The 27,367-nt window shown below is 47.6% G+C and overlaps 1 long non-coding RNA gene and 1 pseudogene across 2 annotated transcripts; both read left to right on the top strand.

Annotated features, from left to right (window-relative positions):
• The first annotated feature begins 480 nt into the window (after positions 1–480).
• Positions 481–4,436, top strand: LOC131911935 (uncharacterized). 2 transcript variants are annotated; one of them, XR_009379483.1, is made up of 2 exons: positions 481–3,895; positions 4,063–4,436. It is a non-coding gene; the product is annotated as an uncharacterized LOC131911935 (long non-coding RNA). The 2 variants fall into 2 exon arrangements; XR_009379482.1 differs by having other exon boundaries at positions 3,887–3,991.
• A 1,052-nt stretch (positions 4,437–5,488) lies between these two features.
• Positions 5,489–25,864, top strand: LOC131911931 (lysosomal alpha-mannosidase-like; annotated as a pseudogene).
• The last annotated feature ends 1,503 nt before the right edge of the window (positions 25,865–27,367 follow it).

Raw genomic sequence — 27,367 nt, 5'->3', positions numbered from 1 at the left:
AGGGCAAAGGGCAGGCCACATGTGCAGATTGTAAACAATGCCAAAAGCATCCTGGGAGAAAGGCAAAAACGAGATTTCTCTGAGCTGTCAGTATATATAGACAAACACTGTTACTGGCTGAGAGTATTGCCCAGGAAGCAATGGGAAGATGTTTATGTTCTTTCAGACAGGCTCCTCAGCAGGTTGAGGTGATCACATAAATGTCTGGTCTCTTTGTAGTTTTTTCACCATTGCAAATGACTTGTGCCCTATTGGCACAGGAGACAGCACAGGACAGACAGCTCTTTCAGAAGGAAATGAGACGATGTAAGGAGCTCTGCCTTCCACCTTTGGCTCCCTTGATCGCAGTCTTCTGACTCCATTGATGATTCAGAAGATGAAAAGTTCTCTGCTAACCAATCATTCCTCTGCATCCCTACAGTTGGTGCTTCTGCACTGCCCCTGCGGATTCTGTTAGCTCAAAAGTAAGAGGATCTTGAGGCATACCTATCTCTGCCTCTTTGAAGTATTAATATATTTCTAACCCTCTAGACCCAGAGTTGATGATAATTTTCCTTATAGCAGAATATGATCCTATTCCCTACAAGATACTTAGGGATTTTAGACAAGCCATCTCCTCTCACAGACCTACATCTTCATGTATGATGGGATTGTTGAGAGGGATAGCTAAAACAGAGCATCTGATCACCAGGACTGTTCCAGGACTTGTTAGAACCTGCTGATGAATCCTTTCATTTCAGGACTTGGTGGCATGAAGAGACTATGTCTCCATCTGGCCTCGGAGAGATGTTAGTGGAAATGCTGTCCTTTGACAACGCTAGCGGAGAATGTCAACGGGCTCTACACTCAGTTCAAACAGCAGAAGGCACCTGGGAAGATAACATGGAGCCTGCAGTGACTCTGGGTCTCCAAGCTGCTTCCTCCTAGACAGGAGAGTCTTTGTGCTCTTGGGACTCCTTGCCTTATGCCTGTGGTCTGCTTTTGTTTCTGCCTTACCAAGCCTGGATACTCTTGCTTTTGTTTCTACTTTTAGGTTGTAAAGACACAGATGCCACTGCTCTCTGAGTTCCTTAGATGTCTGGTTCAAAAGTGCTTTGGGTATGGATAATATTAAAACATATGTTGTCATGTGATGTTTCAGCTCACTGAAAAGCTGGCTTTGAGATGGGATTTGACCCCCCTACTTCAGACCCAAGCATGTTTGTCTCAAAGTTTCTTTCAAACTCTGAAACTAAGGCTATTCCTCTGACTCTGTGACAGGCAGGGAAGGGGGAAGGGAGGGAGGGGGAAAGAGAGACAGAGACAGAGACAGAGACACACAGAGAGAGACAGAAAGAGACAGAGGGAGAGAGAGATGCCAGAATAAAAAACATTAATGGAAAGAATTCCTACTTTCAAACATGGCTACTGTGTCAGGAGAATTGAAAATGAAAATGAAGGAACCTCAAACAAATTCTGAGCTGCCACTAATTAATTATTTAATGCTAAAACATTGTTTGGGTTGTGAATAGTTTCCTAGTATGTGTTCTTTAATATTATAGGAAACTCTCCTCTTGTCTCAAATCAGTTGGATCAATTATGAAGAGAGCAATAAAATAATGATTGTCTGTTGGTGGAGCTGGCTTCATAGGTACCCTTGGCTTCTTCAATTTCTGGGACCATGGATAACTGTTAAGAAAAATGTTGATTTTAGTTTAAACTGCACTTTTCAATGGCTCGTGGACTCCACAGGTCAGCTGTGCACTTGTGAGCACATCTGGTGATAGTAATGAGAACTACTCTGTATGTTTATCAGTGCTTCTCTGTCCCTGCTTTGAACCTTGAGCTATCTTGGAATAAAAGCTTCAGAGAATCTCAGTAAAGGTCTATGGAGCAGTAATCACCTGATTCTGTCAAATCTCAAGTTCCTCTTCACTTCCTTGGCTCTAGTCACTAGTGAGTCTTGATAAAGAGAAACTTCAATTGAGAAAATGCCTCCATCTGATTAGCCTGTAGACAAAATTGATGTAGGAGGGCCTGTCCACTGTGAGTGGTGGTTCTCAGATGTATAATAAAGCAGGCTGAACAGACATGGAAAGCCTGCCTCTAAGCAACATTCCTCATGGCTTCTCCTCCAGTCCTTGCCTCAGTTCCTGCTTTGACTTCCCTCAGTTTTGGACTATTATCAGGAATTGTAAGGTGAAATAAATCCTTTCCTCCCTGTGGTGGTGGAATAGGTATGGCTGCCATAGACTCCTGAGTTTGAATGCTTGTCGTATAGGGAGTGACACTACTAGGAAGTGTGGCCTTGTTGGAGAAAGTGAGTCACTGTGGAGGTGAGCTTTCTGGTCTCATATGTGCTCAAGCTAGGCCTAGTACACAGTTGCTTCTGCAGCCTGCAGATCAAGATGTAGAATTCTCAGCTCCTTCTCCAGAACCATGCCTGCCTGCATCCCACCATGATGATAATGGACTAAACCTCTGAAACTGTAAGCCAGCTGCAATTAAATATTTTCCTTTATAAGATTTGCCATGGTCAGCAGGGTGGTGGTGGCACAGGCCTTTAATCTTAGCACTCAGGAGGCAAAGGCAGGTGGATCTCAGCATGATCTTCAGCATGTGCAGCCTCATGCTTAAGGTGGGCGGGGTTGAATTTCCCTAGGCTTCTGTCGCTCCTCCTGAGAATGAGGCCTGGGGGCGGGTTCAGAAAGAGGTGAGTCCTCTGGCTGTGCTGAAGGTGGGGAAGAGGGCTGAGGTCAGTGGGGAGCAGAGCTATGGTGAGGTTTCCAACTTAGGGGAAGTTGGGATTGCAGTTGATGAGCACATAACTGAGCGGGTCTGAGGGTGGGGCCTGACTTTGAAGCAATTTATAGAGGACTCTTGGAAAAAGGGCAGGGTCCTTAGCGTTTGGGAATGTGGTGGGGTCAGAGATACAAGATACACACACATCGGGATCAGAAGCTTGGAGTAGGCTTGGTACTGAAGGGTTGGTACTTCCTGGGCCAAGGTCCAAGCTGCAGGTGGAACCTGATATCTGAGGATCTGGGTTGTGGGGGCTTCCTGGCATACTTCTCACTGATCCAATCTTCCCACCCACCTTTCTTCAGCTGAAGTGGTGTGCTTGGGTTGCCGTCTACTGTTCCTTTATCAGCTTTGCCAAATCCCGGAGCTTGGAGGATGCTGGGGACCAGCCTCAGCAGTTTCGAGGGGCTCAAAGGGCAGGGATGTCTGGCAGGCACAAGAAAAGACTCGGACACAGGAGTTGGTACAAGCTGACGAATCTTGTCAGATCTGGAGATGTGCGTCTTCTCCACCTCCTCCCGATCTGACTCAACCCCAGTCTTTTATTGTAATAATACAAGGAAATAGGGCATGAAAAAATCCAACAGGTAACTGGGTTTTTTCACAATAGTTTCAAAAGTTCTTTTTGGAAAGCAGCAAAGTGTACCCCGTGCCCCTTGATTGCACATAGAAGTTCCCAGGCAGAAAGCCAAAGCATACCCGCTTATTCTTTTGCAGGTTAATAATTATCAGAACATCTGATGTTAGCACCCCAGAGGCCATCTACTGCGGTTTCTCAGAAAGCACAGAAGTACAAGCAATGGTTTAAGGTGCCAGACTGCCAGCTTCCTCTCAGCTTAAGTTCTTCTTCATCACTCTGTAATTCATCAAGCTGTCTTCTAACTAGTTCTGGGCAACTCTTGTCTTCTATCCTATCTATATGTCACTCCATCTACAGCTTTTGTTGCCAGCCTTCAGGGTTTTTCCCATGACCTGCATAACAGCTTTAACTCCTGCCACTGTCACAATCTCAGGATCATTTCTAATTTCATGGAAACCACTGCAGGAGAGAGAAAGAAAATCATAAAGAGGAAATAGAGTAGGGGGATTACAAGAACCAGCAACAGTTGGATGGGTGAGAACATGACACACATATGCCACAAAGTCTGCCCTCGGGACACATATGCCCTCTCTGGCAGGAGGACACAAGGCAGATGATGAGTAGCTTCATGTGAGGATCCTGCGTAAGGGGATGGGGTCCCATGCCTGCTCTCTAGGACTGACACCTCTTTTCTGTCTCAGGCTCTCAATCTCTGCCGTGGTGATGTCCTATCTGCAGAATCCTCAGCCCATGACGCCCCCGTGGTGATGTCTACTAGAAGGCTTGGATCCTGGACTCCTGTCCACCTTCTCTCTGGCCTAGCCTTTGACTGCCTCCAACCTGCCCTTGGCTGCTGTCTGTAAACTCACCTGAGTGTTGTCTCTGGTCTCCCAGCTGAATGAGGGAGGATGGCCCTTTCCTTGGGGTCCTGCTTCTGCTTTGACAAAGGGGTAAACCCGCAGACTTCCCTTTTATCTCCCTCCCCTGGCTACTGTTATGAGAAACACTGTTCATGTTTCTAAGTATTCGCTTGTTTTCTTGTTGAAATCAGTTGGTAAAAAAATTTTCCACTATGGATGGCATGGATTACTTCTCTTTTGTTCATGGGGTGCTTTGCCCAGTGAAGACCGGCCTGTGTGCCCCTCCCACCTTGAGCTTTTTTTAACGAGTTAATGTTCATATTTCACAAAACTCATGTCTTATGTTAGGCATCAGGGGCAAGACAGTTTTTTCCACATTAGGGTGACTGTTGTCCCTGCCAACCTAACTAATCTTGGCTTTGGTTTTCTTTTTTGTTTGTTTGTTTGTTTATTTATTAACCTACTTGTTTATTTTGAGGTGCTGGGTATGAAATGCAGGGCTTTATACATTTTACACAGGTGCAATACTGTAGAGCTATATTTCTAGGTTTTATTTATTTGTGTATTCCTATAAAGCTCTAGCAGGCCTGGTAATCAATCATATATCCTAGGATGGCGATATTCGTGCCCCAGCCTTCAGCACGCTGAGATTACACCTATACACCCACACACCAAACTCTGGTCCTGGGTTTTCTTATTAGAGCAACAGATTAGTGAATAGACTGGTTGGGGTTGGGAAGGGTATGGAAGATTCAGGGTTCTTCCTCCCCTACAAGGCCCTTTCAGCTCATAAGAGGATCAGCTTCTGTCCAGACCCGGCTACGTGCCTCATCTCTGGCAGTTTGTTAAAGTCCCAATCCCCACAAGGCAAACCAGAACTGTTTTCTACTCCAGCTTCCAGCCAAGCTAGGCCCTTACAGGACCCAGCCCTAAAGAGAGTGTGATATCCTAGAATCCCATCTACGCTTTCCATTCCTTAGGAAACACTGCTGTCTACTGGAAAAGTTGAATCCTTTGTTCACACTCATTATCAAAGCCTTACAGCTAAAGTCTTCAGCCAAAAGAGCCCTAAGTGGAATGGGGGTGGGATTCAGACCCAGTCCTTCCCTGTGCTCCAATTCCTCAGTACAAAACTCCACAGCCTCTGTTTGTAGATGGCCGAGGCCCTGCCCCTTCCGCGCTGATTGGCTGGCTCGGGTTCTGGGGGCGGAGCGTTCGCAGGTACTTAGCTAGGCTAGGGAAGCCCGCAGAAGAGGCCGCCGGAACTATGGGCATACCAAGGCTGGCCTCTAGTGTCTGTGCTGGTGGCGGGAGTGCTGGGTGGCTCCTGCACCCTCGGTTCGCCTGGCCTGCCTGTTTCCTTTCTCTTTTGGTTGTTATTGGCCACACCTGGCTCTTGGGCCGCAGGCTACAAGGTGAAGTGGGGCCTGAGGGCGGAAATGTACTTGGGCTAGAGTTGAAGCAGAGGTGTGGGTAGCACAGATCTATGGTGACTGCTGCTGATCTGATGGTCTAAGTGCGTGCATTGGGTCTCTGGAAAGGTTTGGCCTGCGTCTGAGAACAGGGCTGCATGTGATTGTATCCACTTCCTGTGACTCCAGCTGGCGTGCTAGGACTTTGCATGCACTTAAATGTGGTTAATCTGGCGACGGATGAGCAGTCACTTGAGACAGGGCTCTAAGCTGTGCACAGGTTGTGCTTGCTATGGTTCCACTTGCATGGACTCGCTTTTTGGTGACAGTACATTCCCCAAAGCCGGCTTGGGGCAGCTCTGCTGGAAAGCCTGCCTTGCAAATCCTACTATATCACCTGGAAGCGCTTCCCCTCTTCCCTTTCTAGAGTTATGTGAGCGGGGCCGCTCATCCCCAGCTTCATCTCCCTTCAGGTTGCCTGGAGTCCCAGTTTGGCCTCTCAGCTTCCTGGCTCCGGGTTCAAGTCACCTCTCTACACCATGCCTCGGTGTGGTGTGCCAGTCTGTCAACTAGAGCTAATATTGCCCCACATCTCAGGCTGGTTGCCTGATGTCTGGAATGCTTAGCTCACCTCAGCTACTACTAAAGTTGTTACTTTATGAAATCTGCTCTATGGGGTTTGTGCAAAGTGGGAATTGTGTCTATGAGCACAATATTCTGTGTGTCCTACCTGAGGCAGCCTGGGACAGATTATGCTCTTTGACCTCTCTCTCTGTCACTCCAGACTCAAGATCTGTGCTTTTACCACCTCCCTGCCTGTTTTGTAATGGTGGCCGTCAAGACTACGGTCTTGAACATGCTAGGCAAAGATTCTACCTTAGAGCCCCCAACCTGCTGGCTTCTCAACTCTCGGTTACTGACAGGGAATGTGTATGTTCTGGGGTCTCTGTGCAGACATGTCCCACAGTGAAGCCAGGCATGCTCAACGTGTACCTGTTGCCTCATACACATGATGATGTAGGCTGGCTGAAGACAGTGGACCAGTACTATTATGGCAGTGAGTACAGAGTCGGGGGCCCCTTCTCAGTTTTTCAGGGACCTGGACATTGGGGTGAGAACAATGAGTTCTGGACTCTTGTATCAAGGTATGTCTCCTAGTGGTCCCTCACTGCCTGACCTTCATGTCCACAGTCCTAAATGATATTCAGCATGCATCTGTTCAGAACATCCTAGACTCGGTAATCCCCTCTCTACTGGAGGATCCCACCCGACGCTTCATCTACGTGGAGATGGCTTTCTTTTCCCGTTGGTGGAAGCAGCAGACAAATGCAACACAGGATATCGTATGGAAACTGGTGCGCCAGGGTGAGCATACCTCAAGAAGTGAAAGGAGGAAGCTCAGTCCATCTTGATCTCTGAGATTATTTATTTATTTACTACTATTATTTATTGGGACAGTGTCTTATTACATAGCCCTTTCTGGCCTGGAACTTGATGTGTACATCAGGCTGGCCTTGAACTTGTGGAAATTCTCCTGCTTCCCTAATGCTGGAATGGAAGGCCTGGGCAACCAAGCATCTCTGGGATTTTTGTCATATCATAGTGTGTTCACACTGTACCTATAGTGCTATCTGCTTAGAATCTCTCTTCATGTGGAGACCTGTGTCTTACAAGGCCCCATCTACAGTGGCTTCCCAGGAAGCCAGTCATGCAGATCTAAGCAGACTGGCTTGGAAACTCCCCTCCTCTCCAGCTTCAGTAACAGTATGGTCTGTTTTCCTAGACTTGCCCATGATGGCCCTGTTCCTAACAGATACCCTTCCCCCCTTGCATTCCTTGCACAGGGCGTCTGGAGTTTGTCAATGGTGGCTGGGTGATGAATGATGAGGGAGCCACCCACTATGGTGCTATTGTGGACCAGATGGCACTTGGGCTACGCTTCCTGCAAGACACGTTTGGTAGCAATGGCCGTCCACGTGTAGCCTGGCATATTGACCCTTTCGGCCACTCTCGAGAACAGGCCTCTCTGTTTGCCCAGGTGCCAGCCACCCTATTTTCTTTTGGACCTGCCCCTTAGTTCAACTGTTCAATTAGCTGCTCAAGCCCTGCCCTTCTCTAGCAATTTCGGGGACTAGACCCCACCTGGCTTGCTGAGACCCCACCTCGTGGGTGAATTTGACTCCTGTGAGTTGAGTGGTCTGTGTCCTGCTTTGCCTCTCTCCAGCTGGTTTGGTCCCTTCCCTTGAGCCTGCTAGGGTTGAGGCCACCACTGAACAGTGACCAGTGTCGCCACCCTGCTTTAAAACCAGCTTCATGTCTGTGCTGACCTATTCTCACCTCAGACTGCAGAGTGGAAAAGCCTCCTTTTTGCTTTGACATAACCAGGGAGGTGGAAGAGGGTTTGGTTTTAAAGCTGCCTCTTCTTTGCTGACCCTTCTCAAGCTTAGAAGAACACATCCAGGCTTTGTGGGACCCATGCCTGCAATGTCAGCACTTGGGGGGCTGGTACAGGAGGACTGTGAGCCTGAGGTCAGCATGGCCTCAGACTGAGACCCTGTCTCAAAGAAAATCTAGCTTTATTAATTTATTTATTAGTTTTATTATTTAATATATGGGTGTTTTGACATGCCATGTATAATTTTATACACACACACACACACACACACACACACACATATATATATATGGGTGTTTTGATGTGCCATGTATAATTTAATACATATAATATATATATATATATATATATATATATACATATACATATATATGAGTGTTTTGCCTGCATGCATGTCTGTGCACCATGTGTGTGCAGTGCCTAAAGAGGAGGGTTGTAGGGTTGTAGGATCTCCTGGAACTGGAGTAATGGATGGTTGTGAGCTGCCATATAGATGCTGTGGTATTGAACCCTGGTCTTCTGGAAGAGCAGATAGAACTCTTAACCACTAAGTCATCTTTCCAGCCCCGGCAAAACCTAGTTTTAGTTGAGCACTTCCTCTGTGCTCTTTCCCAACTGGGCAAGAAGGACTGCACTCATTCACTCCATCCCCTGTTCTGCACTCCAGATGGGTTTTGATGGCTTCTTCCTTGGGCGCATTGACTATCAAGATAAATTTCTTCGGAAGGAGAAACTGAAGATGGAGGAGGTGTGGAGGGCCAGTGCCAGCTTGAAGCCCCCAATTGCTGACCTCTTTACTGGTGAGGATGTGGGAGGGTAGGGGAGTCACACAAGATGTCAAGCTAGAAGGGTCCAGGTGTGATTTTGTGATAAGCTGTAATTATCCTAGAATTTTTAATGATTTTTTGAGCTGGGCTCTGTGTGTTCTTTTGGTACTAGCCCTTTCTAATTCAGAACTCTATTCTGGGTAGGACATGGCAGGCTCTGACCCCAGGGCAGGTCTGAGTGCTGAGTCCAGTTTGGTTTACAGGTGTGCTCCCCAATAATTACGACCCTCCGAAGAACCTGTGCTGGGATGTGCTATGTGAAGACCGTCCTATAATGGAGGATCCTGAAAGTCCTGAGTACAGTGCAGTTGCTTTGGTCAGTGACTTCCTGCAGCTGGCCTCTTTACAGGTAACACAGGTATCTAGACCATGGGCCATAGCATGCAGGCACAGGCACCTAACCTTTCCCAAAGTCCAGGGGAATGCCTTCAAGGGATTTCCCTTTGGGATTTATTCTTCCTTAGAAGGATACACAAGAAGCTGGAGAGATAGCTCTGCACTTAAGAGCACTTGCTGCTCAATTATGAGGACCAGAGGTTCAGATCCCAGCACCCACATTATAAGCTAGTCATCCTGACTGCAAATTCCTGTATGGGAGTTATTTGGAGCCCTAGCTCCAAGGGGTGTAGAGACAGAAGGCTCACTGGGGCTTCTGAATTCCACCCTAGCGAAGAAAATGCAAGTTCCAGGTTCAGGGAGAGACTCTGCCTCAAAGGAGTAGGTGGAGAAGGGTAGGGGGACATCTGACTCTTCTGATTTGTGCAGGTGTTTGGAGGCAAATGCATCCCTCACAAACATGTGTAAACACACACACACACACACACACACACACACACACACACGCACCCCTTATTTAAAAAAGAAAACCAGATGTGGGCCAGCTGTGGTGGTGCACACCTTAATCCCAGTACTGGGGGTAGGCAAAGGTAGTCAGATCTCTGTGAGCTCAAAGCCAGCTTAGGAATACAGGGGAGACCCTGTCTCCAAACAAAACAAGTAAATGAACCAAAGAAGTGGACCAGTGAGATGGCTCAGTGGATAAAGTTGCTTGCTGCCAAGCTTGACACCCTGAGTTCATTTCCAGAACCCACTTGGTGGAAGGAGGGAAGTGACTCTGGTACATTGTCCTTCAGTCTCCAAAATGGTGCTGTAAAGTGCACACCATAGCATGTGTCCCCTTCCTCCTTAAATAAACATGAATAACGAATTCTCCACGGGTGCTTGCCTTGTGGAGACTTCTACTAGGTCCATAACAGATGCTACAAGCAGCTAGGATGCTAATCTGTGGGATCTCAAGTGAATCTAAGCACACAGAGCTCTTTAGTCCATTCACTTTATTCCTGTAAATCAATTCTCTCTACACAGCCTCTTTGCAGTTCTCATTCTTAGCGCCTCTCTGTCCCTTCTTCTGCTGTTCTCTCATTGTTCTATCTTAGTTCTTCTTCCTTTGTTCTTCCCCAAGCATGCATACATACATACATACATACATACATACTCATTCATTAACAGCTTGTTATTAAAAAGTACAATGCAAACTCTCAGGGACAAGGATTCTATAAGAGTCACACTTGGCAAAGACTTGGTGAGCTTAATAGGTGACTGACAACAGCTGTAGGTTGTAAAGTTCTGGCTATCTCTTAAAGGGATAGCTACAAGGGTTACAAGGGAAGAAATTAAACCAACAAGAGATTTAAGGAAAAGGCAAAGAATATGTGTACTATTTTATGTGATTAGTAATATCTGGACATGATTAGTCAGTTAACAGCTTTTTTCTGTTAGTCACCTGAATCTCAGGACCTATACATAATTAGTTCACTGAACCTAAAATCTTGCATTAAAAACTGGTGTAGAAATAAATACAAAGTGTTCATTGCTTTTTGAATCAGAGCGGGGAGGTGCCAGTGGAGGAAGCTTAGGGCAACATCGGTGCTATTGATCTCTTGAAGGACTAAGATACACCAAGGCCAGACACCTGCACTATCACTTCTGGTTCACTACAGTTCTTCTGAAGGGTTTTGATCTAACAAGGCCAGGAACTTGCAATTCCACTCTGTGAAAGTTCTAAAAGGACACTTTGGCCAACTTTGCCTTGTCAATGGCTAAGGATGGAGAACAAGACCTCTAAGTGTCTACAGTCCACATGGAACAATAGACCTAGTTATGAAGCATATTTAGTATGTTTCTAATCATAAAAATTGTACAGTTAAATAAGAAACCATCTTCTAGACTATCTAGACTATCCACAGTTATGTGTGCCCATAAGATTGAGATGCAATCATGAGATTACATGTACACATTACATGGAGATGCACGGTAAATGGGGAGAATCAGAGCTGTTATTGCACAAGAAGTTTACAACAAGAGACAGCCAGTTCACTCAAAAGGCAGTAATTCCATAATGCCTTATGTGATGGTTTCCTCCAACAGAACCATTGGTTGTGATAGGTTGACCTTCTGAACACAAGTTGGCACCTGCTGTTTAATCCCATGATCTTTTGTTACCAGCAGCTCTCAATATATGAAGAAGGAGAAGGAGGAGGATGCATGAGAGAGTATGGCTCAGTGCCCTGTTGCCTCATCTGAGTAGTGGACCCTAGAGTCCCTCACAACTACTGGCTGTTTTTGTTGTTATTTTCAGATACGGTCTCCTGTAGCCCAAGCTGGCCTTGAACTTGCTATGTAGGTGAGGCTGGCTTTGAGCTTCTGATCCTCCTGCCACCATTTCCTGGGTGCTGAGAACATAGATGTGCACCACCATGTCTGATTTCTGCAGTGCTGGAGATTCAACACTCTACAGCCTGAGCCACATCCCCAGCCACTCACTGGTTGTTTTTGTGTTTCCCTCTGCTTCTACATGCCATAGTCCCCATGTATTCTTGAGTGTGGGTTTTGTTTTGTTTTGGTACTGGGGATCCAACCTGGGGTCTTGAGCATGCTAGGCTAGTACTTTCACACTCAACTACACCCCTAAGCCCCCAGGTGTTCTTTTGGACACTTAGGTATAGGGACAGTCCAGGACACCCTGGCCTGAGGATTGCTTTCTCACCTATAGCAACAGTATTACCGAACCAACCACACTGTGATGACCATGGGTTCAGACTTCCATTATGAGAATGCCAACATGTGGTTCAAGAACATGGACAAGCTTATCCGCCTGGTCAACGAGCAGGTCAGTGTGCCTCTGTGTGAGTGTGTTATCCAGCTCTTTCACTGCAATCAAATGCCCAAGATAGTTAGGTGATAAAGGAAAAAGAGCCAGGCATAGTGGTACACCCCAGTACTAGGGCCACTGAGGAGTGCTTTGAGTTGGAGGCCAGCTTGGGACACACACACAGACACATACACACACACACACACACACACACACAAAGACCCTGTTTCAAAAACAAAATCATACACAAAACTAAAATAGAGAAAGTTACTTTAGCTTTAGTTTTCCTTTTTCTTTGAGACAAGTTTTCCAGTGTAGCCCAAGCTGTACTGGAACTCACTCTGTAGACCACGCTGACCTCAAACTCACAGTTATCTGCCTGCCTCTGGCTTTTGAGTGCTGGGACTAAAGGCGTGCACTACCATGACCAACATAGCTTTAGTTTTCTTCTTTTTTAAAAAAAAATTTATAAAATTTGTACATGCATTGATTTTTGACCTGCATGTCTTTGTGAGGGAATCTGATCCACTGGAACTTGAGTTACAGATAGTTGTGAGCTGCCATGTGGGTGCTGGGAATTGAACCCAGGTCCTCTGGAAGAGCAGTCAGTGCTCTTAACCACTGGACCATCTCTCCAGCCCCCTAGTTTTAGTTTTGTAAAATTGTGTGTGTGCAGGTGCACATGACCATGTTTGTTCTTGGAAGCCAGAGGAAGATGTTTAGTGTCCTGCTTTAATGGTGTCTGTCTCATCCCCTGGGAATTGAACCTGGAGCTAGGCTGGCAGTCAGCCATCCTGTATCTGGGCCGCCTCTAGTGCTGGAGTACAGGCTCATAGGTGGCTGTTCCTAGTTTTGTCTGTGAGTTCTGCAGATTGAACTCAGGCCATCACACTTATATGCAGGCGTTCTTACCTGCTGAGTCATTTCCCAGCCACTTTAGGTTTTTTGAGACAAACTTTTCTGTGGATTAGGTTGGGCCTCAAACTCATTGTACACCTGAGGATAACCTTGAACTAATCTTCCTGCCTCTACCTCCAAAGTGCTGGGATTAAAGGTGCATGCCACCATGATCAGCCTCGTTATTTCTGCTTCTCTGTTCCTAGTTTTTCTTTTCTCCTCTTCCTGTCCACCCTGCCTGCTTCTCTTCTACATGGTCCTTTTCCTGTTCCTCCTGTTTCTTCTTTTAAGAAAGTTTAGTTATTTTATGTGTATGAGTATTTTGTGTGCATATGTATCTGTGTACCTTGTACATGTCTGGTACAGAGGCCAGAAGAGGCCATTGGATTCCCTGAACTGGAGTTCCAGATAATTGTAACCTGTCGTGTGCTGTTGGGAATTGAATTTGGGTTCTCTGGAACAGCAGCTGGTGGCCTTAACCACTGAACCACTTCTCCTTCTCTGTTTGTAAAGAGACAGAAAGAATCTCACTATATATCCCTGGTTGGTCTTGAAGTCAGAGATCCACCTGCCTGTACCCTTGAGTGCTGGAGTTAAAGTCCCACCTCCTCCTCCTCCTGCTCCTCCTCCTGCTCCTCCTCCTGTTCCTTCTCCTCCTCCTCCTCCTCCTCTTCCTCCTCCTCCTCCTCCTCTTCTTGTTCCTGTTGGGATTCATGTATGAGTTTCATATATGCTTGGCAAGGGCTTCACACTCCAGCTCCCTCTTCCAATTTTAAAGACCCTTGTGATTATTCTGGGTGTCCCAGGTAATCTCTAGTTTAAGGTCAGCTGATAGAAATTCCAATTTCCTTAAAATTAAAAAAAATATATCATTTTATAGTCAGGCATAGTGGTGTATGCTTTTCTTCTTAGCACTTGCGAGCAGAGACAAGTAGATCTGTCTTTTGGCAGTCTGACAGTGCTAAAAAAAAGATCATTTTTACTCTATCATGGCATACTTAATTTTTCCATAATTAATTAGTTAATTAATTAGTTGTTTTTGAGACAGGATCTCCTGCAGCCCAAGCTGGCCTCTGCTTGCTTGTGTAGCTAAGAATGACTTTGAACTTTTGCTAGGCCTGTCCCTCTGGAGGGTTAGGGTTACAGGTGTCCTGGGGGTTAAACTTGGCTTTGTAGGAGCTAGGCAAGCACCATACCAACTGAGCTGCACACGCCCAACCTCTCCCTGTTTTAAATAATTCCCTGTTGGAATTATTTAAAAAGTTTTGTAAACCAGCTAGGTGCAGCTGCCCATGCTTGTTGTCCCAGCTACCAGGGAGGCTGAGGCAGGAGGATCACTTGAACTCAAAAATTCTAGGTCAGCCAGGGCAGCTGGATAACATGGGGAGATTGCCTCAAACAAAACAAATAAAAAAGAAAAGAAAAATTGTGTAAAATTATAGGATTATCCCTGAAATCTTTTAAGAGTGACGGACAGTGTTTGGTCTTGGCCAAGACATATGCCCACATTTGACTACCGTTTTGTACTCAGAAAGGGTGTTTAGGGGCTGGAGAGATGGCTCAGAGGCTAAGAGCATTGGCTGCCCTTCCAGAGGACCCATATAGTGGCTCACAGTCATCTGCAATTCCAGCCCCAGGGAATTTCAGACTTTCAAGGGCACCAGGCAGGCAGGTGGTGCATGGACACTCATGCAGGCAAAACATTAAATATAAACATTAAATAGAGAAATAAAAAGAACAACAACTGTGGGAGCCCATTTTCAGGTTCCTCGTGGCTTTACCCAGCAGGTCCGCATAGAGAAAGATGGTTAGGACCACGGGCCTGAGTGCAGGTGTCTGAGATGGTCTGCACTTGGCTGTGCTGTTGGAGGTCTATTTGCTCCGCCCCTTGGTGTCTCTATAAATACCCTGGGGCAGAGACAATCAGGGCCCCTTGGAATAGGTTCCAGACCCTCTCAAGGCTATCCTTTATTTTCTATCTGTTTATCTCCACAATCTAAATCCTTCTATCTAATATTTCCTGCTGCTCGCACTCAAGAAAACTCTGGGGAGCTGTGGGGTTTGTGGGTAAACGCCCCGCAAACAACAAAAAAATGTGGAGAACTCAACCTATTGGATGCCTGTGGGGCCCGGGAAGGTACAGATCCTGAGGCTCACACATGCCTTTCCCCAGCAGCAGGCAGAGGGGAGCAAGGTCCATGTTCTCTACTCCACCCCTACGTGTTACCTCTGGGAGCTGAACAAGGCCAATCTAACCTGGTATTTGGGGCAGGGGACTGGGGAGCTTGGGGCGGGGTTGGCGTGCTCTGTGGGCTGTGATTGCTCTCAATGCCCTTGTGCAGGTCTGTGAAGGAAGATGACTTCTTTCCTTATGCTGACGGCCCCCACATGTTCTGGACCGGCTATTTTTCTAGCAGACCGGCCCTCAAACGCTATGAGCGCCTCAGCTACAACTTCCTTCAGGTGAGTGAGCATGTGGGGATCCAGGAGGCCCAGAGAAGCTGCTGCCTAATATAGCCCTTTCTCCTCAGGTGTGCAACCAGCTGGAGGCACTGGCCGGTCCCGCAGCCAACGTGGGACCCTATGGCACAGGAGACAGTGCACCCCTTAGTGAGTGTCATCTGTGGACCGTGGAATTGAGTGGGGTGACAGAGAAGGGTTGAAGCTAGAAACCAAAACCATCCCTAGGGCACTTTACTTTTGGTGGTGCTGGGGATCGAACCCTGGACCTCTTGAATGCCAGACAGCACTGTTTCACCGAGCGCTGAGCTACATTCCGAGACTTGGAGATTGTTTCTTTTAAATTTATTTTTATGTGTTTTTCCTGCATGTGTATTAGTGTACCACATGCATATCTGGTGACTTTGTAGGCCGAAAGGAGTGTCACATTCCCTAGAGCTGAAGTTATAGACATATAGACACATATGATATTGGGAGCCAAACCCTGGTCCTTTGAAAGGTCAGTCAGTGCTCTTAGCCAGTGGGCCATCGATGGCTCCAGCCTTCCAGACCATTCTTAAATCTCCTAAGAACCCTGTTAACCTGCACCCGACCTTTTGTGTGTGTGCTTACTTAGTGGTGGGGCTCAGAGTTCTGTGGGAGATGGCATCCAACTGATGTTCTATTGGCAGAGGAGGCAATGGCTGTGCTCCAGCACCACGATGCGGTCACTGGTACTGCAAGGCAGAACATTGTAAATGACTATGCACGGCAGCTGGCAGCTGGCAGCAGGCTGGAGACCCTGTGAGGTGTGAGGGGCAGGACCTTGAAGGAACTAAGAAGGGCATGATCCTGGGTGATGGGCGGGCCCCAGAGTACTCTTAGGGGTGGGGTTTTGGGAGGAGGAGGGGGCCCTGCTTGGGAGAGAAGGGGTGGAGCTTATAGGAAATGGGGCTGGGTCTAGGTAGGAGAGACTGGGTCTTGGTAAGGGCACGACCAGGCTTCCTGGGGTGCAGACCTTGGATGCAGGTCTTTTGGTGATCCTCACCAGGTTTTGGTGAGCAACGCTCTGGCGCGGCTCAGCTTCTACAAACAGAACTTCTCATTCTGCCGCGAGCTCAACATCAGCATCTGCCCAGTCAGCCAGAACTCTGACCAAGTGAGTAGGGCTGGGAGGCAGGTGGGACAGAGAGAGCTCCAGAAGGTGAAGCCTGCAGTGAAGAGGATGGAGCGCTTACATAAGTTATGTTTGGAGGGCCATTTTGGGTACAGGGAAACTGGGACAGCATAGTTCATCACAAGGGGCATGGCTTGTCCTGGAAGGCCAGGACTGTGTGGGAAGATGCTCCACTAGATGGGTTTGGAGGCCTGTTGTGACTCTGCCCTTCCTGCCATAGTTCCAGGTAACTGTTTACAACCCCCTGGGCCGGAAGGTGCATCAGATGGTCCGACTGCCAGTCAGTGAAGGCATCTTCTTTGTGGAGGACCCTAATGGAAAGACTGTGCCCAGTAATGTGAGCCTGTACAATGAGAGCCCCCCAACCCTAACACCCCCCACCCCCTGCTTTCCCAATGCATTTCCCCCAGATCTTGTAATATCTCCGTGAGTTTCTTCTTCTTCTGTGTGTCTCTACATCATGAACAACTCCCTCCCACAAGTGACAGCCCTTCTAAATGTCCCCCTTGGAATTTGCCCTCCCTTTCTGAACTCCTCTTTCTTCCTTCCAACAGGCGTTCACTGTGTAGCCCAGGCTAGCCTCCAACTTGTGATCTTCCTGCCTTAAGCTCTTAGATGTTAGGACTGAGGGTTTTGGTCACCTCACTGTTTCCTCAGCAGATTTTCTGTTTATGGACAGCCTCTTCACTCCAGGAGGTCTCCTTTCCTGAACCTCTCAGCCCCCTCCTGTCTCTCTCTGCTTCCTATTTCCTCCCAGACTCCTAGTCTCTCTCTGTATATACCTCCACCCTCCTCCCCTTCTCTCTTCCCTCCTTCCTCTTCTCCCTTTCCTTCCTATTTCTTCTGCAGTGAACTAGGTATAGAATGTGCTAGGCAAATGCTCTTCTTCCTCTCCCAGTCACACCTAGGTTTCTTCTTCTGTCTATTCCTTACCCTCTGAGGTTGATGCTTGCACCCATGACTGGCTTTAGAAGTGTCTTCTTGACTCTTGACTAGCTTCCTCTCTCACTCAAGGTGGTGATGCTTCCCAGCTCCTACAGTAAGAAGTACCGATGGGAGCTGGTGTTCTCAGCCTCAGTGCCTGCCCTGGGCTTCAGCATCTACTCTGTGGTCAAGGTGACTGTCCATAACTCCCAGGCCCAGAGCCTTCAGGCCAGCCCCAGGAGACCCAGGTCCTATGTCTTGGCCATTGAAAATGAGGTGAGACTCTATTTGAATGTCCTTCCTTGCCTCTGTGACAAATTTAAAGAGTTATAAAAACTGCTTGGATTCTGGGTCCTTGGGTTCTGGGTCAGTCTTTGGTTTACACTCATCTCTCCTGATTGTGTGTTCTTTAGTGAGGAAAGTGCCCTTTGAGCCTCACTTTCCTTTCTGGAGCAGTTGTGTAAACCTAGTGTAACCATGAGATTGCTATAGCTGTGTCAGGGCCCATGGCAGGTAGGTGTTCAGGGGACATGGAAGGTGATGTGTGAGATTTTGTGTTCTGACAAATAAGCTTGCCTGGAGATCAGAGGGTGGAGCTAGCCATTGTTTAACCATAGAGACCAGGTGGTAATGGCACACACTTATCCCAGCACTCTGGAGGAGGAAGCAAGAAGACCAGGAGTTCAAGGCCACCCTGAGCTACACAAGGTTGAATCAGTCTAAAGAGAAACAGAGCCAGGCATCGGTGGTGCAAGTTTTTAATCCCAGCACTAGAGGGGTGGAGACAGGAATATAAGGTGGGTGGAGACAGCATCTTGCCCCCATTCAGTCTGAGGATTTGCAGAGGTAAGAAGTTTGTGGTGGCTAGCTGCTCTGCTTCTCTGATATTTTAGCTTTCACCCTCAATATCTGACTCCAGGTTTTTGTTATAATTAGGATCATGCTTCAGGAAGGCTTCTTTGATAAGGAGACAGCTGAAGGCTCAGACTCTACCTCAGTGACAGACACTTGCCTAGCATCTGTGAAGCCCTGGGCTCCATCCCCAGCACCTCAGAAATAGTTATAAATGAAGAGCTAGTATCTTAGAGTTTTTACTGCTGTGATGAAATACCATGACCAAATCCAGTTGGGAGGAAAGGGTTTATTTTGCTTACACTTCCAGGTAACAGTCCATCACTGAAGGAAGTCAGGACAGGAACTCAAGCAGGGCAGGAACCTGGAGGCAGGAGCTGATGCAGAGGCCATGGAGGGTGCTGCCTACTGGCTTACTCTTCATGGCTTGCTCAGCCTGCTTTCTTATAGCATCCAGGACCGCAAGCCCAGAAGTTTCTCCACCTACCATGGGCTGGGCCTTGTCCCATCATTCACTAATTTAGAAAATGTTCTACAGGCTTGCTGTTATATCTTATAGAGGTATTTTCTCAATTGAGGTTCCCTCTTCTCAGATGACCCAAGGTTTGTGTCAGGTTGACATAAAAGCACCCAGCACAGCTGGAGAAATGGCTCAGCAGGTTAAGAGCATGCACTGTTCTTGCAGAGAATCCAAGTTTGGTTCCCAGTACCCAAGTCTAGCAGCTCATAACCAACTGCCTGTAAGTCCAGGTCTAGGGGGACACAATGCCTCTGGCCTTGTAGGCATCTGCAACCATGTCCACACACCCACCTATACACATTATTGAAAAAAATAATCATAATAATAATTACTGTAACTTCAGGTCTAGGGGGACACAATTCCTCTGGCCTCATAGGCACCTGCAATCATGTCCATATACCCACCTATATACATAATTAAAATAATAATTAATCTTTAAAAAAAATGTCCTGGGCAGGTGTAGTGGTTAATGCCTTTAATCTTAGCACTTGAGGGGCAGAGGCAGGTGGATCTCTGTGAGTTCAAGGTCAATCTGGTCTACAGTTCCAGGACAGCCAGAGCCACATCGTGCAACCCTGTCTCAAAACCAAAACCAAAACCAAAACCAACTAACCAAACAACAACAAAAAAACTCCAACCCAACCCCCCAAAAAACCCAAAAACCTAAAACACAGGTTAGTGGAATAAAGAAAAGCAGATTGTCCCCTGACCTGGCATATTTGCTTCTTGGGCTCCGTCTTTCATAAAACATACTAAAAGTTGTATCAGGATGGTGTGGACCATGGTGTGGTGCGGTGTGTCTGTAGTCCTGACACTTTGTGGGCACAGTTAGGATTGGTGGGGCTTGCTGGCCAGCCAGTGTTGTTGAGTTGGTGAACTCTAGGTTTAGTGAGAAACTCTGTCTCAAAAAACAAGGTGAACAGCCTAGTCTACGTAGTGAGTTGAGGCTAGCCAGAGGCACATAGTGAAAACCTCGTTCAAACAATAAAAATAAAAGGGGCTGGAGAGATGGCTCAGTGGTCAAGAGCACCAGCTGCTCTTTCAGAGGACCTGGGTTCAGTTCCCAGCACTCACCTGGCAGCTCACAACTGTCTGTAATTCCAGTTCCGGGGATCTGACACCCTCACACCAGTGCACATAAAATAAAAATAAATAGATCATTGAAAAAGATTAAAAAATAAAAATTATGGTAGAGAACCATTGACACCCAGCCAGCTTTAGCTCCTTGCCTTCCTATGCATCACATGAATGTACACACACAAACATGTACACAGGCAGACATGCCACACAAAAAGTTATAGGATGATACTTCTGTGAAGATAAGTAATGTCCATGCAAGTCTCATTATGATATGTTCATTGTTACTATTCAACATTTCTTTAGATTTTAAAGGAAATGGAAATGTTCTTCAATTTTTGAGGACAGGGTTTCATAGATCCCAGACGGGCCTTGAACTTGATACATAGCTCAAAATGACATTGAACTCCTAATCTTCCGCCTCCACCTCCTGAGTCCTGGATTATAGGCATGTACCACATGTCATATTTATATGGTGCCGAGGGCAAGCACTCTGCCAACTGAGCTATGATCACTATTACAATATAAAAATATTTCTGTGAGTCACTGAAAGCCTTATGGGTTCTGGCATTCAGCTCATGGGTTGGATGATACACTGGTCAAGGTCTGGAGCAGGTGAGGACTGGGGTCACTTTAGGCTACCATAGTTGGCTCTGCTGCTGTGGGGTGTACAGACTGGATCAGTATAGAATTGAGGGTCTCTGCAAAGGGCTGAGTTAGTCCTAGAGGACCATGGTGTGTAGAGAAGTGGCCAGAGGTTAAAGTTGACGGGCACAGTGGTTACAATAGTGTTTTCTTATTGGATCAGGCACAACAGTGGGCGAGATGAAGGAAGTGATTCCAGGGAGGGCTGGAGCTTTCGCTGCCGAGGAGAACCTTGTTCACATGTGTGCTCCATTTCCTCACCCAGTACATCCGGGCTACATTTGACTCTGAAACAGGGTTATTGATGAAGATTGAAAACATGGAACAGAACCTCTCACTCCCTGTGAGCCAAGGCTTCTTTTGGTGAGGAAGGGCTGCTATGTCAGGGCTGGTTGGTGCACAGAGCTGGGGCGGGTGAGAGCTGAGGCCCCTTCCTGATGCTCATTTACTCTGGTCCCAGGTACAAAGCCAGCACTGGTGATGAGGAGAGCACTCAGGCCTCTGGTGCCTACATCTTCAGACCCAGCCATCCTAAACCACTGCCTGTAAGCCGCTGGGCTCGGATCCATCAGGTGAAGGTCTGTAGCCAGAAACTATGAGTGGGTTTGAGGGGTAGGGGTGGGAATGTGGAATGTGGGAACAGGATGTGCCACATGTAGGGTGTTGGTGGGAACTATTTCATCTTCTTTATTTTATTATTATTTTAAATATTATTATTGTGTGTGTGTGTGTGTGTGTGTGTGTGTGTGTGTGTGTGTGTTTCTGTGTGCACATGTGTTAGAGGACAATTTGTGGGAGTCTACCACATGGGTCCCTAGGATAGAATGTGGTTCATCGGCTTGGCAGCAAGCATCTGTACCTGCTGAACCATCTCTCTGCTCCTCAAGAAAGGTTTTCCTGTGTAGCCCAGCCTGGCCTCAAAGCTCTTGATCTTGTCTCAGCCTCTGGCGTGCTAGGATTGTGGAAGTGAGTTACGATGCCTGGCTTTACTTCTCCTTTACATATGGAGTAAAGACCCAGGCTTCACTGCTGATGGAGAAAACCTGCTTCTATAAAGATCTCTGTCAACTTGTTCACGTCCATTCCTCGCTTTGGAAATTGGAGGTGAAGGGGGTGGCAGCATATAATTGCTTAGAGTTCACCAAGGTCTATAAAGTGAGTTTATGTCTTGGAATGTAGTTTAGATCACTTGCATATGAGTAAAGGCCTGAGTTCTAGCTCCATACCACCATGACAGGGAGGGGCTGTGATAAGAGCACAGGGGTGGCTGAGGCAGGAGAGTCGCAGGTTCAAGGCCAGCCTAGGCTATGTAATGATACTCACTCTCCCTCTCTCTCTCTCTCCATACACACAGACAAACACACACACACACACACACACACACACACACACACACACGCACGCACGCACGCACGCGCGCACGCATACTGCAACAAAAACATATCTGGGTATATATTTGATAATTCACTCTTAATTTTTCTTGAGAGTCTCAAGTGGCCCCTAATGATTTTCTGATGTTTCCTTCTGGGGTGGGAAAGGAGTAGATACAGGCTTCTTAGGCTCATATTTGATGTGATTCCCCCTTAAGCAAATTTCTACATACCTATATTAAAATATGGTTTAGAGGCCAGGCAGTGATGGTGCATGACTTGAATCTCAGCACTTGGGAGGCAGAGGCAGGCAGGTCTCCAAATTCAAGGACAGCCTGGTCTCTAGAGTGAGCCCAAGGATAGCAAGGGATACACAGGGAAACCCTGTCTCAAAAAACAAACAAACAAAAAGATTCTTTCCTTCTGGGCCATGCATGGTGGTGCATGCCTTTGATCCCAGCACTGAGAGGCAGAGAGGTAGGTGGATCTCTGTGAGTTTGAGGTCAGCCTGGTCTGCATAGTGAGGCCCTATCTCAAAACAACAACAACAACAATAGAAACATTCTTCTAACAGAATGTCTGGCTGGACATCCAGGGAGGTGGAGGTCTCACATTTGCCAACATTTCTTCTGTCTAGTTCTTGTCCCTCAAACTTCTTTAATGTTCAACTTCCCCTCATGGTCCAAACAGACACTCAGGCTCCGGCTACCACGTCTGTATTTGAGCCAGAGAGAGGGAAAGGGTCATTCACTGTTCGTACTACCTTGATCATTTTCCATGGGGCAGATTGTGGCCACACAGGTCCTGATAGCACACAGATGACTAGACATGCAAAGCTGGAATCCTGTTCTAAGGAGGGAAGATGGGGCAATAGTGGATAGCAAGTATATGTGGATTCCGTCAAGGGCTGTGTGGCCTGTTGGGCGTGGTAACACACACCTGTAATGCCAGCACTGGGGAGACAGAGGCAGCAGGATCGGGAGTTCAGGGCCAGTTTTCAGTTTTGACTCCTGCAGAGTTTGAGGTTAGCCTGAAGTACTTGAGACTCTGCGTCAGAATGAAAAAAAAAGAGGTGAGCTGGCCATGGCCAGTCTCTGGATTCTATCAGCAAGGGGTAGAGGTGGGGAGTGGGGGTGGGAGGGTGGAGCTGGTGAGAAGGTTCAGAGGGTACAGGTGCTTTCCACCAAGCCTACCTGTGTTCAGTCCCTGAAACCCACATGGTGGAAAGGGAGAACCTGTTCCTGTAAGTTATGCTTTGATCTCCACATGTATCTTCCACACAATAAAACCAAAGAAGCAGTGAGAACATCATACTGAGTTAGTCTGTGAGGTGGATGTTAGTGGGATATCCCTTTTTGGGATTCTTAGCGATATGAACGTGGCTCACACCAGCCCTCCAATGTGCCTGTAGACAGCCTTGGTGCAGGAGGTACACCAGAATTTTTCAGCCTGGTGTTCTCAAGTGGTTCGCCTGTACCCAGGACAGCGCCACTTGGAGCTGGAGTGGACAGTGGGACCAATCCCAGTGAGGTAAGTGGCATATTTTCTGGAGTGGGGAGCAGACACAGTGGTGTGTAGGAGACTCACAAGGGTCCTTTTCCATTGAGCACAGAGATAACTTGGGGAAGGAGGTCATCAGCCGCTTTAACACCCCAATGAAAACGAATGAACAGTTCTACACGGACAGCAACGGCAGGGAAATCCTGAAGAGGTGGGGAAGGGTATCATGGGAGAGTCTGTGGTGTTTTGGATTTCAGGGCCATGGGGATTTGGTGATGATATGAGGGTGGGACGATGAAGAGGAAGCAGGACTCCAAATCTGATCATATCACACCTCTTCCCAGACGTGATCATCGACCCACTTGGAGATTAAATCAGACTGAACCGGTAGCTGGAAATTACTATCCTGTCAACACTCGAATCTACATCTCGGTACCTGTCCTGCCACTGCCTCAGACATGGAAGCACCTCCCAGATACCTGGGGCAGGGTGGGCTCTCACCAGGGACCCACATGTTCAGTCACCCTTACACCTAGGATGGGCACATGCAGCTGACCGTGGTGACCGACTGCTCCCAGGGGGGCAGCAGTCTGAAGGATGGCTCACTGGAGCTCATGGTGAGAGGGGAGCCCCATCCAATCTGGGTCTCTCCCATGAGGCCCACCCAGACCCAGCCAAGCGTGGAGGCTGTTGTTGGTACCCATGTCCTGCCTGTGGCCCTGGTTCCATCCTCTTCCCACTTCTCCCTTTCTTGTGCTGGGATGACAGGCCTGCGTCACTGTGCCTGGCTTTGGAATTGTATTTCTAAGTTCCACTTTCCCTCCTCTTATCCAGTCCCTGCTCAGGCCTTGACTTGTCCTGTGATGATCCTCTTGTTAAGCACTTACTTTCTTTGTCCTGGACTCTTGTTAGTTGGGCCTCACTTCTGCTGGGGTCCCTACCAGCAGACTCCCATCTTGGTCTTTAGTTTCTGTTGGAATTCCTGCAAGGCTGTACCCAGTTTCTGAACTGGGATCACTTGCTATTTCCTCACTCTTTCCTGGCCACTCCTCGCAGGTGCACAGAAGGCTGTTGGTAGATGATGAGCTCGGACTCCTGGAGCCCCTCATGGACTCAGGGACCGGGAAAATTGTGAGAGGGCGCCACCTTGTGCTTTTGAGTTCTGTTACTGATGCAGCTGAAAGGCACCGCCTGCTGGTGGAGAAGGAGGTCCTGTCCCCTCAGGTGGTGCTGGCTCAGGGTGATGGCAGTCCCTATTACTCCAGGGCAGCACCAAGGATGCAGGTGAGGGACAGCGAGAAGAGCAGAAAGGCAGATCCCGATTGACGCCTTCTAAGCCCCTCTTTTGAGGACTGAGTTCACCCTCAGTTTAAGTCTGACCCCTTAGGAGTGAGCTCCTCCCTGTTGTAAGCAATATGCTTCAGTATTGAGTTCAAACTCATCAGTGCCCCTTCCCATTCAGCTTCGTTTCCTGCAAGTCAGTGCTGATTGCCAGCCAGGCTCCGACCAATCCCCTTAGACTTAGCCCTTCTTTCTGCAGTTCTCGGGACTTCGCCAGGACCTACCTCCGCAGGTACATCTGCTTACACTGGCCCGCTGGGGACCAAAGATGGTGCTGTTACGCTTGGAGCACCAGTTCGCTGTGAAAGAAGATTCACGAGGCAACCTGAGCTCCCCTGTAACCTTAAACTTGCAGGTGAGGAGGGTTGAGCTGAGAAGGAGACAGGATGAGAGAGAGACAGGCAAAAACTGGGCTTTGGGGCTGACCTGGACCCATCTATTCCCTGCAGAACCTGTTCCAGGCCTTCACTATCACCCACCTGATGGAGACCACATTGGCAGCCAACCAGCCCCTGTCCAGGGCTTCCAGGCTGAAGTGGATAACAAATACTGGTGAAGACCTGGCAGGATTCCTGCCTGGGGCTGGCAGCTGAGGGTGGAGTGTGAGGGTTGTTGGCTAGGAGCCAATGCGGAACTTGAGGACAGGGCCTTAAGAGTGAGCAGTTCAGCAACCAGCAATGCACCTGGAGTTTGGAGTATGGAATTTTAACCCAAGGATGTGTTGATCTCCATCAGTGTCTAATTCTAGGATGGTGTCTGTCACCTTTGGGATATGAACACTATGGAGTTGGAGGATTTGGGGAATCTTGAGGTGGTGTTCACGTATAGGGAAGTGGTTTAAAGGTCTGGATGTGAGGCCCTGGGGCAGAGTTGAGAGGTGGGTGTGTATGGCTGTGTCCAGGCCTGAGTTCTCTTCTGCTGATCACCAGGTCCTATCCACTACCCTGCTCCTTCCAAGTTGGATCCTACCTCAGTCACACTGCAGCCTATGGAAATACGTACCTTCGTGGCCAGGGTTCAATGGCAAGAACTCAGGCCTGCCAGGAGGAGGGGCTGATCTCTCCCCTTCTCTTGCTGTAACCACTCACAGACATCATTAAAAGGCTTCTACTAAGACTCAGGTCACCCAGTAACTGTGCATTATTTTTGAGGAGGGACTTAGAGTGTCAGATCTAGGGAGATCAGCTGACTCTCACTCAGGCCTGACCCCAAGCCGTCTGGAGGTTACCTCTCCAATGGAATCGCACACCAGCATGTTCTCTCCCCATCTCACTCATCATTTTTTCCCTCTCCTCCCACTTCGATCCTTTGTCCACACAGGCCCCCACACAGCTGTCTCAACAAACACTTAGGATAGGCCTGTGCAGGACACAGCATCAGAAAACCAGCTCTACCCTGGGTCTTTCTAATCTGGCCTTTGGGTCAGATCTAGGCAAGCAATCTGGGAGGTTCTGGAGAAGGAGGTGGGACAGAAGCAGGTGCCAGTCTTAGACTCCTCACTGGTAGGGGGAGACATCATTCCTCCCCCGTGACATTCTTCCTCTTCTCAACTTGTGGGGCCCCTAGCTAATCCTTCTGAGGCAGAGCCTAGTGCTCTCTGGGATTTTAGTGTGTTCTGCTGTCTGTTAAGTAGATGTTGGGGCTGGAGAAATGGCCCTGATTGAAAGCACAGACTGTTCTTCCAGAGGATTTGAGGTCAGCTTCCAGCACCCACATCAGGTGGCTCACCAGCTGTAACACCAGCCAGAGGGATCCAGTGCTGCTGGCCTTTGCTGTCCATGCTCATCTCCACTCCTACTCATGTACACACACCCACACGTGAAACGGGAAAAAAGTTTTTAAAGGCATTTTCTTTTTTAGTTAAAAATTTTCCATATATCCCAACCACAGTTTCCCCTCCTTCTACTCCTGCTATTAATGCCATCCCCATCCCTTCTCCTGTAGATCCATTCCTCCATTTTCCTTCAGAAAAGAGCAGGCCTCCCAGGCATATCCACATGGCATAACAAGTTACAAGAAGACTAGTCACAAACCTTCATATCAAGGCTGGGTGAGGCAACCCAGTAGGAAGAAAAGGGTCCCAAGGGCAGGTGAAAGAGTGAGAGACAGCCCCACTCCCACTGTTAGGGGGGTCCCACAAAACACCAAGCTAACACGGTAACATATATGCAGAGGACTAGCACAGAGATGTTGTAGCTGGTGTGTAATCCGTACCTAGGAGACTTAAGCAGTAGGTTCTAGTTCTAGGTCACGGTTAGTGAGACCCTCTCTCAAACAAACAAACAAACAAACAAACAAACATATAAATAAAAATAAAGACTTGGTGTTATGGCTCAAGCCTGTAATTCTAGCACGAGGGAGGTTGAGTAAGATCAGTGTATTAGGATTCTCTGGAGGAACAGAACTTACAGAACTTACAGAATGAATGAATATGAATGAATATATATATATATATATATATATATATATATATATATATATATCTCAAGTTCTAGGTCAGCCAGGGCTACATAGAAAAACCTTGTCTTGAAAAACAAAATCAGTGGAAAAAAGCAGTGATTTTCAACTTTTTTAATGTTGCAACCCTTTAATGCAGTTCCTCATGTTGTGATCCCAACC

The sequence above is a fragment of the Peromyscus eremicus genome, chromosome 5 (assembly GCF_949786415.1).
Source record: "Peromyscus eremicus chromosome 5, PerEre_H2_v1, whole genome shotgun sequence".
Taxonomy (NCBI): Eukaryota; Metazoa; Chordata; class Mammalia; order Rodentia; family Cricetidae; genus Peromyscus; species Peromyscus eremicus.
Note: the sequence above shows the minus strand (reverse complement) of the source record. Positions and strands in the feature narration are given on the sequence as shown.